The following is a 15,357-nucleotide window of genomic DNA, read 5'->3' on the forward strand; positions in this document are numbered from 1 at the left end:
ATATGCCAAGAAGGAAGCTACTCCACTAAGTGAATTATGGTCTCTATGCAAGATAGAGGAAACTAGACTCAAAGCAAAAGATGATGTGGGATCAAAGGAGAAAGCATTTGCTACCATGGCCAAGAGAAAGGGAAAAATTGGCAAATTTGGTCCACGAAGAACAAGAAATAGAGATATGTCCAAAGTCTAATGCTTTGGATGCCAAGAATATGGACACTACAAAATGGATTGTCCTAAACTTGAGAATACAACAACAATAAGAGAAAAGGGGAAGAATCTCATGTAACTCAATAAGTGAAAGAAGAAGATAAGAAGCAGAAGAAGGAAGATCCTCCTGATCTCTACTATGACTAAGTCAACCTCTTTACTTAAAGTCTTCTTTTAAAGTTTTGAGTAGCATAGGAGCATGTAAATAGAATAGAATGCATGGTTAAAGATATCTTCTAGAATATAGGAGCATGGTGTAGATATAGCTAATATATTCATGTAGAAGGAGCATGCCTATTATAGGACCTCATCCACGATGAAAGAATAATTGATCATGATTAAAATAGGCCTCCATCATCAAAAGGAAGAAACATTTGCAAGATAAGGGTCTTCAAGATCCTCTGATATAATCTTCAAAAGAAGGTTCATAAATAGGAGCAGATGTCTCATTGGGAGTTCCATTCATGGGATTAAAGAAAGGATGATATGAAGGCAAGAAAAGATGAAGCAAGAAAGGCTACACCAATCAAGAAGAACCATCAAATGAAGCCAATATGATCAAAACAGAATCAAGATGATGTATGTCTGCATCATATTTTAAGTAATGTCATCATATATATTGGGCCATGGGAAAATTTCTAGAAGCATGATCAAGTATAAAAGGATATAGTTCACCAATGACATGCTCAAAGGCACGTACTACAATACAATGAAAGTCAACATAAATAAGTTCTCCCATAAGGAGTATAAGGTGGTTGACTAATAATCCAAGAAGAAGCAAATGAAGAAAGAGATCAAGCATGTGAATAATACCATGGTCACAAAGAATCACTATCTGAGAAGATCCATTAAAGACATCTCCCGAAAGAAGGCACGAAAACTCTGACACAGGAAGAAAAAGATCAAAGGACCTTTGACACCTATGAAGGTGTTGGACATAGTAAGGTGCAAATAACTTATTCAACTCTACAAAGATGTCATGATGAAGAATCCATCTAGCAAAACAACCATTTGATGTTGAAGCAATATCAGGATGAAGTCATGAAGGGATACTAAATAAAAGTATGGGAACAAGCAAGTACAACTAAGCATCCATGTGATAAGTATTCTAAAGCATAGACAAGATGAAAAAGGAATAGCTAGATGACAAAAGGACTTGATATATATCAAGAAGGCCACTTTCCACGAAGGGAGAAATGACATGAAAAACCAGGAAGGAAAGTGATTGATGGTCAATGCCCTACCAAGAAGAAGTTCAAACAAAGACTTTATGACATCAAAGGAAAGAAGGATATCAAGTAATTGAAGGACCCACAAAGAAGAAGTTGTTGATGAATGGACAAGTCCCTAGCTAAGAGGGAGTTGTAAACAAGTTCCCAATTACAAAGGAGCTTGGGAAAGTTCCTTATCAAACGAAACTTGGGGATGTCTTCCTCAACTAAGAGGAAGAGATAGACGCAACATTTTTGTCTTTGCTTGGGAAGAAAGAATGGGAGGATTGGGTAATCATCTGGCATCTAATACTCTTTGAGGATGTGTAGGGCATCCAAGACAAGAGTAGGCAAGAGGATCAATATTCTTTGAGGGTTGGGAACCCAAGACAAGAATAGTCCTAGAAGGTCATACTCAGTGAACACCCGAGTGGGTATGTACCATGAGAAACAATGACTAAGGTGTCTATAAGTCATTGGTCTTGCCAAAATTGTGCTCTGATATTATGAGAGATAGAATTGATAGTCAAGGCCTTGCTATGAACAATGTTGGTTACTATGATGCTATAACAAATGGATTACCAATCTGGTTTCTCTTATGTGAATTCTTCAAGATTGAAAATTAGCCAAACACCTTTTAATGATCTATGAATACCTCCCTAGTTAAAAGGGAGTGTTGAAGAAAGTGTAACTAGGTTCGGTCTTCAGAGCAAGAAAATCTAGTAACCATTGGATAGCATGCCTATTTTGAAATAGGTTTCTAGAATTTTAATATAATTATCAATAATTAATAGGTGGATAGTAGAAATTTAACCTCTATGGAATATCCACATAATATTTTTAATAGTGGTAAGGATAAATGGTTGATATTTATTTCAAAGGTAATTATATCATTTTTACTTTTCAATTTCATTAAAAAAATGGCATGTCCACAATTGTCATTGAACTCTTATAGTTTTTTAATTCTTTTACTATGTTTTTCTTGTTACATGTTTTTTAGATGTATATATGTTTAACTCATATATTATTTATTTTTTATAATAAATAATAATAGTAATAGTAATTTAAAATAAATTTAGTAATTTTGTTATGACTTTTTTTTTTTGGCAATGTGAGATGCATTGTGAAGTATCTTGATGTTTATTACCAGTCATTAATTTTAATTAAATTAATTATTTCTTAAGAGGATATTTTCTTAAGAGGTTGTTTTTGTAAATTATTATTTGTTTTTTTTGTAACTTGTTAATTTAAGTGACTATTATATATCTATATATATATATATATAATGAAGGAGAAGAGACAAAAATTTGAGATTCTTGACTCTCTCTCTATATATATGTGAGAGAATGATACATTCCCTTGTCTATCCATTGTTATGTATGGTGGATAACATGATACTAGTGATACATTAAACTTTTGAATAATTAAATTTTAAGTTTTTTAAAGAGTTAGGGTCATTATTTTATAGGATAATTGTTATTGAGATTATTATGCTTGAAATTTTTAAGAGATGTACTTTTTAAATGGTTGTATTACAAAAGTATTATTAGGTTGAAATGGGTTTGAAGTGTTTTAAATATAGAAAATTATTGTCTTTTATGTGAAATAGGTTTTGTCTATCTTAGTGAGATAGTAGTAATTAGGGTCTATAAGGACCAAGCAACAACAAATTTTCTAAGTTCATTTAGGTAGCGTTGATGAGATTTGAAAATGGAATTTAATAATAATGATGTGATTTGAAAATGACAATTCAATGTTGATATGAATAATGCATATCAATATAAGATAGATTCAAAGTGATTTATGAGCTTAAGACACAATTAATGGTTACTAGATTTTCTTGCGTTGAAGACATTTCCTCTTTAATAGGGGAAGAAAAAATATAAGATAGATTCAAAGTGATTTATGAGCTTAAGACACAATTAATGGTTACTAGATTTTCTTGCTTTGAAGACGTTGTCTCTTTAAGAGGGGAAGAAAACATTGATCAAGCATGAAATAAATAATGTTTAGAAGAAACCTATGCCCTTACAAGAGAGGCATGACCTAAAATAAAGATTCGATTAAAATTCACATTCACAATATACATGGAAAGAAACCAATATGAAATAAGCAATATCAACTTATATTAGTCTAAAAGATGATGTTGACATTGTTTCATATGATGTTGTGGACATGCATCGGTGGGTGCATAAAAAGAATCAAGATGTATCTAAAGTGTATATCTTATGTTTAATAATAATACTTAGAAGCCTAACTATGGACATTAAGAAGGGGCCATTAGATATTAACTAATACACAATCACATAATTAGTGAAACTGGCCGAGGTAACCAAAGGAAATAAAGAAGACAATATTAATTAACCACGATGTGGGGAAATTATAATTGAGAACAATAGTACAATTCACGGAAGGTACACATAAAATGAAGTCAATATTGGAAAAAATATATGTTAAGATTGTATGCAATTATATGTGGAAGAATAAGAAGATGGAAAAGTAAGTATAAAGAGATAATGGATTTAATAAATGAAGGGGGGTTTTAAAAGTCTAATCCCCAGTGTAAGTGGTATATATGATTGAGAAATTTATCTTATGAAGGAAGAGAAAATGATGAACTTATAATTTTTCTAATGGTGGTGACTTATTGTAGATCTCATAACTATGACCAACCTGGAATGATGAGATGAATAGAAAAGAGTACTAGACAAGTGTCACAATAGCAGCATTAAAAACTCCATGTATTTTTGTTTCTTCCTGTATTACAGCTATGGACTCGCTTACAATTTTTTTCATGATGGACAGCTTTACAGTACCTATCCCTATATTTCTCATCTGGAATATCATCTTTGGAAAATCTTGTAATGTATATATGCAGATATACAGCTAGCCTATAAGGGAAAAATATACTTGTTTTTGGAGGGTGATTTTTTTGGTTTTACGATTTTGTCATCTTGCTTCTAGAAACTCACCAAATGCATACGGTGCATACAAAAAATGTAATTTTCACATATCTAGTAGAAAATTATGTTTTTTTCATTTTGGAAAAAGGAATAAAATGTTGTACATGAAGTTAATTGATCATGATAATGATGCAAGTCATTTTAATGCATTTTATGAAACATGGTGACATTAAATTTAAGAGGTAATAACCAATGAGTGCATGTGGTTGGAAGTGAAGAATGGAAAAATAGAAATGGTGAACATTTTACAAACAAAAAGGGGAAACACCTTATCATAACGGAAATATTTTCCTAGTTCAAGAAGGATTAGTGACAGTTAAGCAATGTGGCCAAATTGAGTAACAACACTATGGAAGTGATAGGGAGACTCTAAAAATGTAATAAGGCCTAGAGCCAATTTATGCGATGATAATGAATGGATGTTTCTCTCTCATGTGAAGATCTCTCTTAAGGACATTATTAGGTAAATTGGGTGACATGAATGATGATTTAGGATGATAGAGGATAACGACTATCTACCTTTTGTCAAAGGAAATAAGTTATGTGATATGTTGAATCTTAGAGACTCGTGAACAAACATCTAGCATGAAGAGTAAGAAGTTTGATAATATATGTATTTGGATTAGATAAGTCAATGTTTCAAGAGACAACAATGATGACTTAGTGGTTGCATACTACTGGCATAACGGTCTTTAAATGGATAAGCAAAAGATTTAAAGTGATGTAAGAACCATGGGTGACAATCAAAAGATATGCAAGGGAAAAAAATTAAATTTTGATACTAATGATTTAAGGCATGCAAGATAATAATATATTAATGTTGGATTTCACCAAATTTCCATAGGTGAGAAATAATACATAACTAGAGATTAAGGTTCTAGATGTTGAGACTTACTCCAAATATTAATGGTATATTAAATAGATATATGAAAACTTGAGCATCCTAATAGGTTGGGTGACTATACCTACTATGTAAATTGTCAACTTACTTATTCAAAGAAAAAGAAATGATTATTAGAAAATAACTAGTATATTAGTGAGAGTATGACACTCATAGTATTGATGATCTAACCTAGATCCTATATGAATGTTATATGATATTATTGCATTGAATATGATAGTTGGTATTCATTGTGTATATGTGCTAATGAATTTTATTTTTGGTGATGAATCATGATAGGAATGTTTATGGTGTTTTGTGGTTTTACATTTGATATGCGTTAATATGATTATATATTTATGATGTTAAGCTATAATGCTATATTAATATGTGGTTCCATTTATTATGTTGATGTAATGCTATATATTTGATAAAGATATGTTGATGCTATGATATTATCTCATGATGTGATGGCATGTGGTAATGCATGCAATTTTCATAATGAGATGTTTAAAGATGGCATGTGTTAGCATGTGGTGTTTTACCATTTAGGTTGTTGTGATAACAATTATGTAGTGTTCTCATGGTGACACATGAGAGATAGCATGTGGATTATTTTCTAGAAGATGATGGCATTATGATTGATAACAAATACATTTGTTACATGTTGTAAGGCACTGATTGGATTTGGGCCATGTGCCTGATATTGGAGTTGTAATGGCAAAGTCCATAGAAAGGCTAAAGTCTTGCTCGCTAGTGGAATTATGGGATTAGACTTTGATGCCTAGGGTTATGTACTTTAGCGCGTTGTGATGGGAGTAATTTAGTTTTTTGAGATTCCTAGGGTATGTGAATATTGAGCCAAATAATGCTTTGGTGAGGTCTCAATCCTTGGAATTTCAATAGATCAATAAGCTTTAATCCTCGTTCGGAAAGTTGTAGAAGAAGAGCTTGAGAGTATTCGTTCTTTCTCCAATGTTGTGATGTAACTTTTGATGCCTATTGTGGTCACTAGGGTGGCCCTTATACTAGTTACAACAAAGTGTATTGTGTAGACGATATGAGAATAAATAAATGACTTATAAGTTGCATGATAAAAGTTAATTTTGAGATGAATTTCCTTGAAAGGGAAAACTATGTAATGATCCATATTACTAAATCAGTAATATGATAATAAATAAAATGTAGGATCATAAAAAATAAGTGGAATTAACCTTTTTAAATAAAAGGGAAAGGAGTAAAAGTAAGTAAAGATAAATTAAAAAAAAATAATAAGATAATAATAAAAAAACATGATGACAAGTGGAATTTATGCATGGAGTTATTCCTTTCATTTTTTTAGAAAAGAGTTATATTTAATGTATGAGTACAAGGATGTGAGGAATAATTTTTCTTGGAGAATTATTATAAAAAAAAAGGATTAGACAATGGCAAAGGTAGTTAATTAAGGGCATTGGGGTGGCTAGTTGTAAAAATATATATTGGTACTAAGCCTATGGTTAGGTGGAGAGTCGTCTCCCACATGTTGGTTGTGGTTAGTTGGATTAGATATTGGTGCATGACAGCTCGTTGTTCACAACTTGTAAATAAGTTGGGTTCTTCAACTCCTAGGTACAATTCCTATCACTCATCTCTCATGTGGATTATGCAATTGATAATGAAATCTTCTTTATGTTTATTTGTCAACAGTTATGACTTTATGAATCTTTAATTTGGGAGTTTGTTTGGGCCATTACAAGTATATGTTTTGATTGCATAGTTAACATATATGTACATTCATATATATGGATATATAGTATGATATGAAAAAAAAAATCTATACTTCAAAATGTATCACTAGAATATGGGAGTGCATGTTTAAATATCATTAATAGGGTCAATGGAAAATAAAATTGCAACTGAATATTGTTAGGATATTTAAACACTTAGGAGTTAGTTAAGTTCAACTTGGTCTAATGGGTCTATTAGGTAAAAGTGTGTTTCTTAGTGTGTTTCTTTCGTATGCATTAGTTGCATTGTAATTCAATGGTAACAATATGTTTTAGACATAGAGTGATTTGAAAGCTCATATTCTTATTGATGTTAACAGTTATTGATCCGTGACTTAACACTTGATTAGTCCATGATCTCTATTTAAAGGGCATGGAAGGTCATGGATGATGATCGATTGTGATAACTCCCTTATGTAAAAAAATTCTTTTGCATTAAGAAAATTGCCTCAAGTGACGCTTTGGCCGGGGCCATGGATTGTTTCCCTCTTAGAGGAATTTAACCACATAACCATACTGGTGTTTTGATTTTCATCTGGTTGTGTGAGTGGTTATTGAAGGTGTTCATCCTATATAGAATACCATGTTTACCCGAACATGGCATCAGAGTTGTCTAAAGAATTGCTCTCATTGGTGATTGAGATCTTCAAGCCTGTGTTGCCGCATTTCTAATCTTTATTTCTATAATGTTGTTTTCAGTTAAGAACACATTTTGCTTCATCAAAAAACATGTCCATTTTCCTATGATACAACATTTTTCATTGGATCTAGAGGTACACAGTCCAAATACACCCTTTTTTCAATTGTTTTTGCAAAGCTCATATTTTGGTTTTTTTGTTCATATTCTCGGTTTTATACTCTTTCTGGTCTATGTATGCTCTTTTCCCTATGCTATGTGCAATCTCGGCAAATTCAAAATAGAGCGGAAAGTGTTTTTTATTGTTATGCTCCTTGTCATGAGTTTTGTGCACTAAGAAACTTGCATTTGTTGGGTAAGCTAAGCAAGATTTAAACCCTTTGTTGTTGATTTTGGAAGAAAAAAAATGAATTGTTGTTTTTTTTATGAACACTTTTTTTTATAGACATGTAACTCAAGGCAGAGCCCCAACAACAACAATATCCTCCTTCACTATTATTCTCATGTCTTTCACACTAGCTCACTTGGCTAAAAATTACTTTATTTAGTAAGAGGTCTTGAGTTCAAATCTCTTTTTAAGTTACTTTTTGAAAAAGTGCATGTGAGCTTAAGTTATTTCGTAACTTTATTGTAAAGTGTATTTCGCACAAGTCATATAAAAGGGAATGACAATAAAATAACTTTAATATTTTTTTTAAGTTATTTTTACATGCAACTTTCATTTATTGAGAAATTTCATTGTAAAAGTGATTCTCACTTGTTTTATAAAAGTGGGTCACTTCATAAAGTAATTTATTTGGAAAAGCGAGCTTATAGGAAAAGCTAGTGAGGGGGGAAAAAATGTATCATCATCCATCACCACATGGCCAACTTTTACTTGCCATGTGGCTCTTTGCTACCATTAATGCTTTTTTTTTTAAAGGGAATAAATTCCACATCTGAAGCCCATTTTCAATGCTGGATTTTTTTAAACAACCTATTTTTTCGAGAGATTTTTATCCAAATTATCAGTTTTAAAATTTGAAACCATATTATGTTCATGTTTTAATATGGACACCCCAAGTGAACTTTTGCTTATGATACAAACTACTTCTCATGGAAATCCCACATGGAGGATATACTAAAAAATGAAGGATTGTACCACATTATCTTGGGACAAGAAAATGCCCCCATTGATCCTAATAAGAAAGCAAAATGGGATGATAAGAATGAAAAAGCATGTGGATTAATAAGAATATCCACTTCTCCTGATTTGTGATTTCATATTCAAGAAACCGATGCTCTAGATGAAGCTTGGGAAAATTTACAAAAGATATTTGGTGAAGCTAATATTATTAGGTCTCATCAGCTTCAAAGTCATATCATGACTTTAAATCCTAATGATTTCACTTGCATTAAAAAATACTTATCTAAGACTAAAACACTTAAACATTTGCTTAAATATTGTAAGGTTGATCTAGACGATGAGCGTTGTATTTATATTAATATTCTTTCAAATATTTATTCTCAATACTATGTTTTTGTATCTACATTTTATGCCACTAGAGAAGCTTAGGAAGTGCCTATAAGAAACTTTCTCGCGAATCTATGTGTGACTATCTTATTAGAGAACAAAAAAAGCTCTTGCATATTGGAGTGATTAGCATTGCAATTACATATAACAAGGCCTCACTAACTCAACAAAAAGATAAACCCGAGTATCTAATGAAGCAACATCCTCGCAACAACAAGAAAAATAAGGGTTCCAAACCCTCTCAACCAACATCTACTCTTAAAGGTGGCAAAGGACAAAAATCAAAGAGGAAACAATTGGTAGACATTGCAAAGAGGGTCATCTAGAGTCCAAATGCTTTAAAAAGATGGAGGCCTTAGAAGCAGTAATGAAGAAACACAACATTAGCCTTGGTTCTTCTTCTAACACTTCCTCTCAGGGACATGCACTTTATGATTTTAGTTTCTACTTTAATGCAACCTCCACTTCTTCTTTTGATGATGAATGGCTTATTAATTTTGAAGAATCTTATAATATGGCTAAGAATAAAGCCATTTTTTCTACTCTTAATGATTGTAACACCAATCAAATATTTATTGGCGATGATAGATCTCTTGGTTTTGTAGGGTTTGGAATAGTTCAAGTAGATAATGGTCATTTCAATTATGTATTATGTGTTCCAAGTCTTTCCTGCAACCTTCTATCCATATATTAGATTACTCATTTAGGTGAAGGTAAAACAATAGAATTTTCACATAACCAAGTTATAATTAAGGATTTAAAAGACCCTAGCCATGTATTTTCCACATGAATAGTTGTTGATATTACCTAATTGTACAAATTTGACAACTTTGGGTCATAACCTTTTCCCTTGGTTTTTATTGATCATAGTGATATCTTGAGAAAACATTGGCATGAGCGATTTGGTCATCTAAATTGTCACCCACTACGACAACTAGGTAATCAAATTACGATGATTGGTCTTCATCTCACTTCTTGTAGTGATGGTGTTTGTGTTGATTATGTTCTCGGAAAACATCATCGGGACAATTTTGACAAATGTGCCTCTTGGCACACCTAAGCCCCTTTGTCGCTTATTTACAGTGATTTATGTGGTCCACTTTCTTCTCTTTCATTCTCTAGGTTCAAGTACTTCTTAACTTTTGTTGATGACTTCTATAGATGCACTTGTGTTTATTTCTTGGCAGACAAGGTATTATACAAAAGAAAAAAATGGACATTAATTACAAATGTTAAAAATAGATAATGGAGATGAATATGTTGATAATAGATTCACAACTTATTGCACTGAACAGGAAATTCAAATCAATATGTTGTTCCATTTACACCACAAAAAAGTGATTTTGTTGAAAGAAAGAACCATTCATTAAAACAAATGGCTAATTGTATGACTCAATCTAAGGGATTAAGTCTTCATTATTAGGAAAAAGCCATCAACTGTGAAAATTACATAGTAAATCACACTCCCACAAAGGATTTAAGAAATATAACAATGGAAGAAGCATGGACTAAAGTTAAGCTAGACGTAAGACACTTTTGTATCTTTGGTGGTGTAGCATGGGCTCACATTCCAGATGAAAAAATAAAGGATTTACAACCTAAAGTGAGAAGTGTATTTTTGTTGGATATTCTGAAGATGTAAAAGGTTATAGAATTCTTCAACCTCACTCCAATGAAATAATCATTAGAAGAGATGTTAAAATTGATGAAAATATCTTGGCCTACAAGCCAAATTCAACAATTGTGCCCTCTTCAGCCTATGAGCCATATTCGGTGTTTGTGCCACCTTCTCTTCCTATTATGGTTTCTTCTTCAAATGATGACACTAAGAATGAAAATCCACCTTCACTTGCTCACATTCCTCCGAATGAGTTCATTGAACATGAACCTGCACCAACACCATAACTTACCAAATGGGTCTATTCAACATGTGAAGTAATTAGTGACCTTGTTGGTGACCCTACATATCAACATTTTACTTATTCATATTTCTAGCAAGCCTCCTCTTGCTTGGATCAAGTTTCAGAGACTCCTAGCCCAAAAACATTTGTGGAAGCTTCAGGACATTTAGATTGGAAAATAACAATATATTAATAAATATCATTCAATGATGGTGTATGATACTTGGGAACTTATACCTCTTCCAAAAAGAAGAAAAATTGTTAGATGTAAATGGGTATACAAGACTAAGTATGCATCAAATGGAAGTATTGAAATACATAAGGCCCAACTAGTTTTTAAAGGAATCTCTCAAGTTGAAGGAATTGATTATAATGAAACTTTGCCTCTATCATCAAAATGAATTCCATCCACCTTGTTCTATCCCTTGTTGCCTCACATGGATGGGAGGTTCATTAAATGGATGTTGAATTTTCCTTCTTACATGGGGATCTAAAAGAATAAATCTACATGGAAAAACCTCCCGGCTATGTTCACAGTGATTCCAACCTTGTTTTTCACCTTAATAAATCCCTTTATGGTCTTAAATATGCTCCTCGAGCTTGGTATGCAAAAAATGATAGTTTTCTTCATGACACAAGATTCTCTAGATGTCATTCTCACCCCACTGTCTACACCAAAAGAGTAATAAGCCATCTCATATTCCTTGTTCTTTATGTTGATGACCTTATCCTTACTGATAGTCATCCTAAACTTTTAACCCATGTGAATTCAAGCCTACATAAGAAATTTGAAATCACAGACTTAGGATATTTCCATTATTTTCTTAGCATCCAAATCGTGCAAACCAAGGAAGGAATTTCTCTTTCCTAGTGTAAGTATGCATGTGACCTTCTTCACCTTTTTCACATGGAACATTGTAAACTAGCCCCTTCTACCTTTCAATTTAAAGTCAAAGTAACTACTACCTCCACTACACCTTAAGTTAATGTCAGTTTGTACCATCAGTTAGTTGGTAGGCTCTTATATTTTACTCATACCCATCTTGATATTTCCTTTGTTGTTAGTCTTGTTGCCCAGTATATGAAAACACCAAATGAAAGTCATTAGAAAGAAACAAAAAGGATACTTTGATATATTTAGGGTAAAGTTTAATTTGGGATACATTAAAACTTGGGGGGGCTCCTCTATTGGTTGGTTTCACTAATTTAGATTGGGTTGGTGACCGTGATGATTGGAAGTATACTGCAGGTTATGTTTCAGTCTTGGTTCTAGACTTGTCGCTTGGCCTTGTAAAAAGTACCAGGCTATTTCTCTTTCTTTAGCAGAAGTAGAGTGTTAAGCAGTGGTTAATGCAAGTCAAAAATTCTTGTGCCTTTGATATATCCTTTCAAAGTTTGGATTCCAACAACAACATCTACCCACCTTCTAGTGCATAAATCAGAGTGCCATCAAACTCACAAAAGATCTATTTCAACATCAACGCAACAAACACATTGAGCAGCAAACACACTTCATCGGAAAACTCATTCATGACCCAATTATCAAAGTCTACTTTTTTCCTACATATGATCAAGTTGCGGGCATTTTCACAATCTCTTAGAGAAGCGTAGTTTTCTAAACATCGATGTATGTTAGGAGTTTAGGAAGTTGTCATTAAGAAGGGATAAGCTCTAATACCTCCTTCTTTATCCTTTTGTGTCACCTTTGTATATCCTTCAATCCTATCCATGTTGTTATTAAGGGGAGATGTTAGGATATTTAGACACTTAGGAGTTAGTTAAGTTAAATTTGGTCTAATGTGTTTCTTTAGTATGCATTAGTTTACATTAGAGAAATTTTGAGGTCTAAATGGGCCTCCTAAGGAATATTATAAAATAATAGTGCAAACAATAAAATAAGATTAGATTACCACATCTAGTTTTGGAGGGAAAAAAAAGAAAAAACTACTTTTTCAATTCGTAGTTTCAACTTATATCCCTATTATTTTACTCAAATTTCATGCGGGAGCACTCGTTGGATACAAAATTTAATTTTACATTCAAGGAGTACCCATGTTGAAAACTTTCAATGGACTAACTACACAAAAAATGTGAAATACATGAAAAAATATTATTGCAATCACATTTTTTCTTGTATTTCACATTTTTTGTCTAGTAGGGTCCATCAAAAGTATGCAACATGGGTACTTCTTGGATGCAAATTTAAATTGCACATACAATGAGTGCTCTACTCAAAATTTGAGTAAAATCACAATGAGATAAGTTGAAAATACGAATTGAAAAAATAGTTTTTTTTTTTTTTTTTTTTTTTTTTTTTAATCCTTTTACCTCTTTACTCCAAAAATGGTGAATCATCCCCCATGGTTGAAATCATCATATTGAATCCTATTGGTTCTTATAAAATTGATTTGTGTTGTACATTTTTGTTTTGAGGCCCATTTTTTACCTCAAAGTTTTTCTAAGGCATTGTAATTGGATGGCCACGATGTATTTTATACATAAAGTGATCTAGTGGTTCATATTCTCCTTGATAATAACAACTATTGATCCGAGGCTTAACACCTGATTGGTCCATGATCTCTATTTAAAGGTCATGAAGGGTCATGGTTGTAAAATATTTTATTTTGCATTATTAAACTTGCCTCAAGTGATCTCATTTTGGTTGGGGTCGTGGATTGTTTCCCTCTTAGAGGGTTTTAACCACATAAAAATATTATCATTGTGATTTTGATCTAGTCGTGTGAGTGGTTATTGAAGGTATTCATCTTGTATGGAATACCGTAGTTACCCAAGCAAATATAACCAAATATAATTGAATACTTATGAAATATAGTCAAAAATTGATCAAAATATGACTAAATGCATTTAAAATACAATCAGCATATGTTGATATTTGGTGTGAATATCTTATTCTTCAATGTTCTACATTACCTCTCTGCAAAAAAAAAGGCTTATTTCCAATACTTCATAGTACCCCTTTCACAAGGTCTTGTTATAAAAATTCCCTTTACTAAGTCACATACACTTAAAATCCACACATCTTGGAATTGTTTCTACAACATAAATACCTCTCCATGTAAAATATCAATCCTACATCGATTGAGAGAGATGACCGATAACAACATATAAACTCCAACATTCTATGATCCTTATGCAAATGGGGGTGGTTATAAGTGAGTGGTTCCCCCTACTAACGTAATAGTTGATTGGTTACATTTTGAATATGCTTGTTTCTTAGTCTTTAACCCTCCCTTTGTGAAAAGCAAAAAAAAGTCTCATTGATAGTACTCCATTGTACTTGTTTCACATGTCACCTCTTATTAAGTTAAATACATCTAAAATTTTCGCATCTTGGAATTGTTTATAATTGACATAAATACCTCATTATACAAAATAAAAATAAAAAATACCACATCCATTGAGAGATGTCGCTTACAACAACATATAAGCTCCATTATACCATAATTTGTATGTTAATAGAGGCATCCAAAAGGCAGCGTTGCCTCCCACTAACATTGTCAGGATATTTAGACACTTAGGAGTTAGTTAAGTTCAACTTGTTCTAATGTGTCTATTAGGTAAAAGTGTGTTTCTTTAATATGCATTTGTTCCATTGTAATCTGACAGTCATGATATTTTTTGGAGATAAAGTGATCCAACGGCTCATACTCTCCTATACTAATGGTTATTGATTTATGGCTTAAGACCCAATTGGTCCATTCTCTCTATTTAAAGGGAATGGAGGGTCATGGCTAATGGACAATTGTGAGAACTCTCTTATGTAAAATATTTTCTTCTGCATTAATAAAACTACCTCAAGTGGTCATGTTGGTTGGGTTCATCGACCATTTCTCTTTGAGAGGGTTATAATCGCATAAAAATATTGGTTTTGTGATCTTTGATTAGGCTATGTGAGTGGTCACTAAAGTTTTTCATCTTGTATGGAATACCATGTTTACCTACATATGGTATCAGAGCCCGTTTAAAGAACTACTCTAGTTGGTGATCAAGATCTCGAAGCTCGTATTGCCACATTTTCAAGATCTACTATTTATATATCGTTTTGGCCTAAACAAACTATTTCGTTGTGTTTGAAACATTGTTTTTAGCTAAGAATACTTTTGTTTCATCTGAAAAGGTGTCTGTTTGCTTGAAATACAATATTCTTCATCAGATATAGAGCTATACAGTCCTAATATTCCCTTTTTTATTCTTATTTTTATAGTATTCATATTTCAATTTTTTGTTCATATTCCCAGTTTGCTACTCTTTCTGG

The sequence above is a fragment of the Pinus tabuliformis genome, chromosome 5_1 (genome assembly GCF_031772625.1).
Source record: "Pinus tabuliformis cultivar Carrire ecotype Pingquan chromosome 5_1, CPIR1, whole genome shotgun sequence".
NCBI lineage: Eukaryota > Viridiplantae > Streptophyta > Pinopsida > Pinales > Pinaceae > Pinus > Pinus tabuliformis.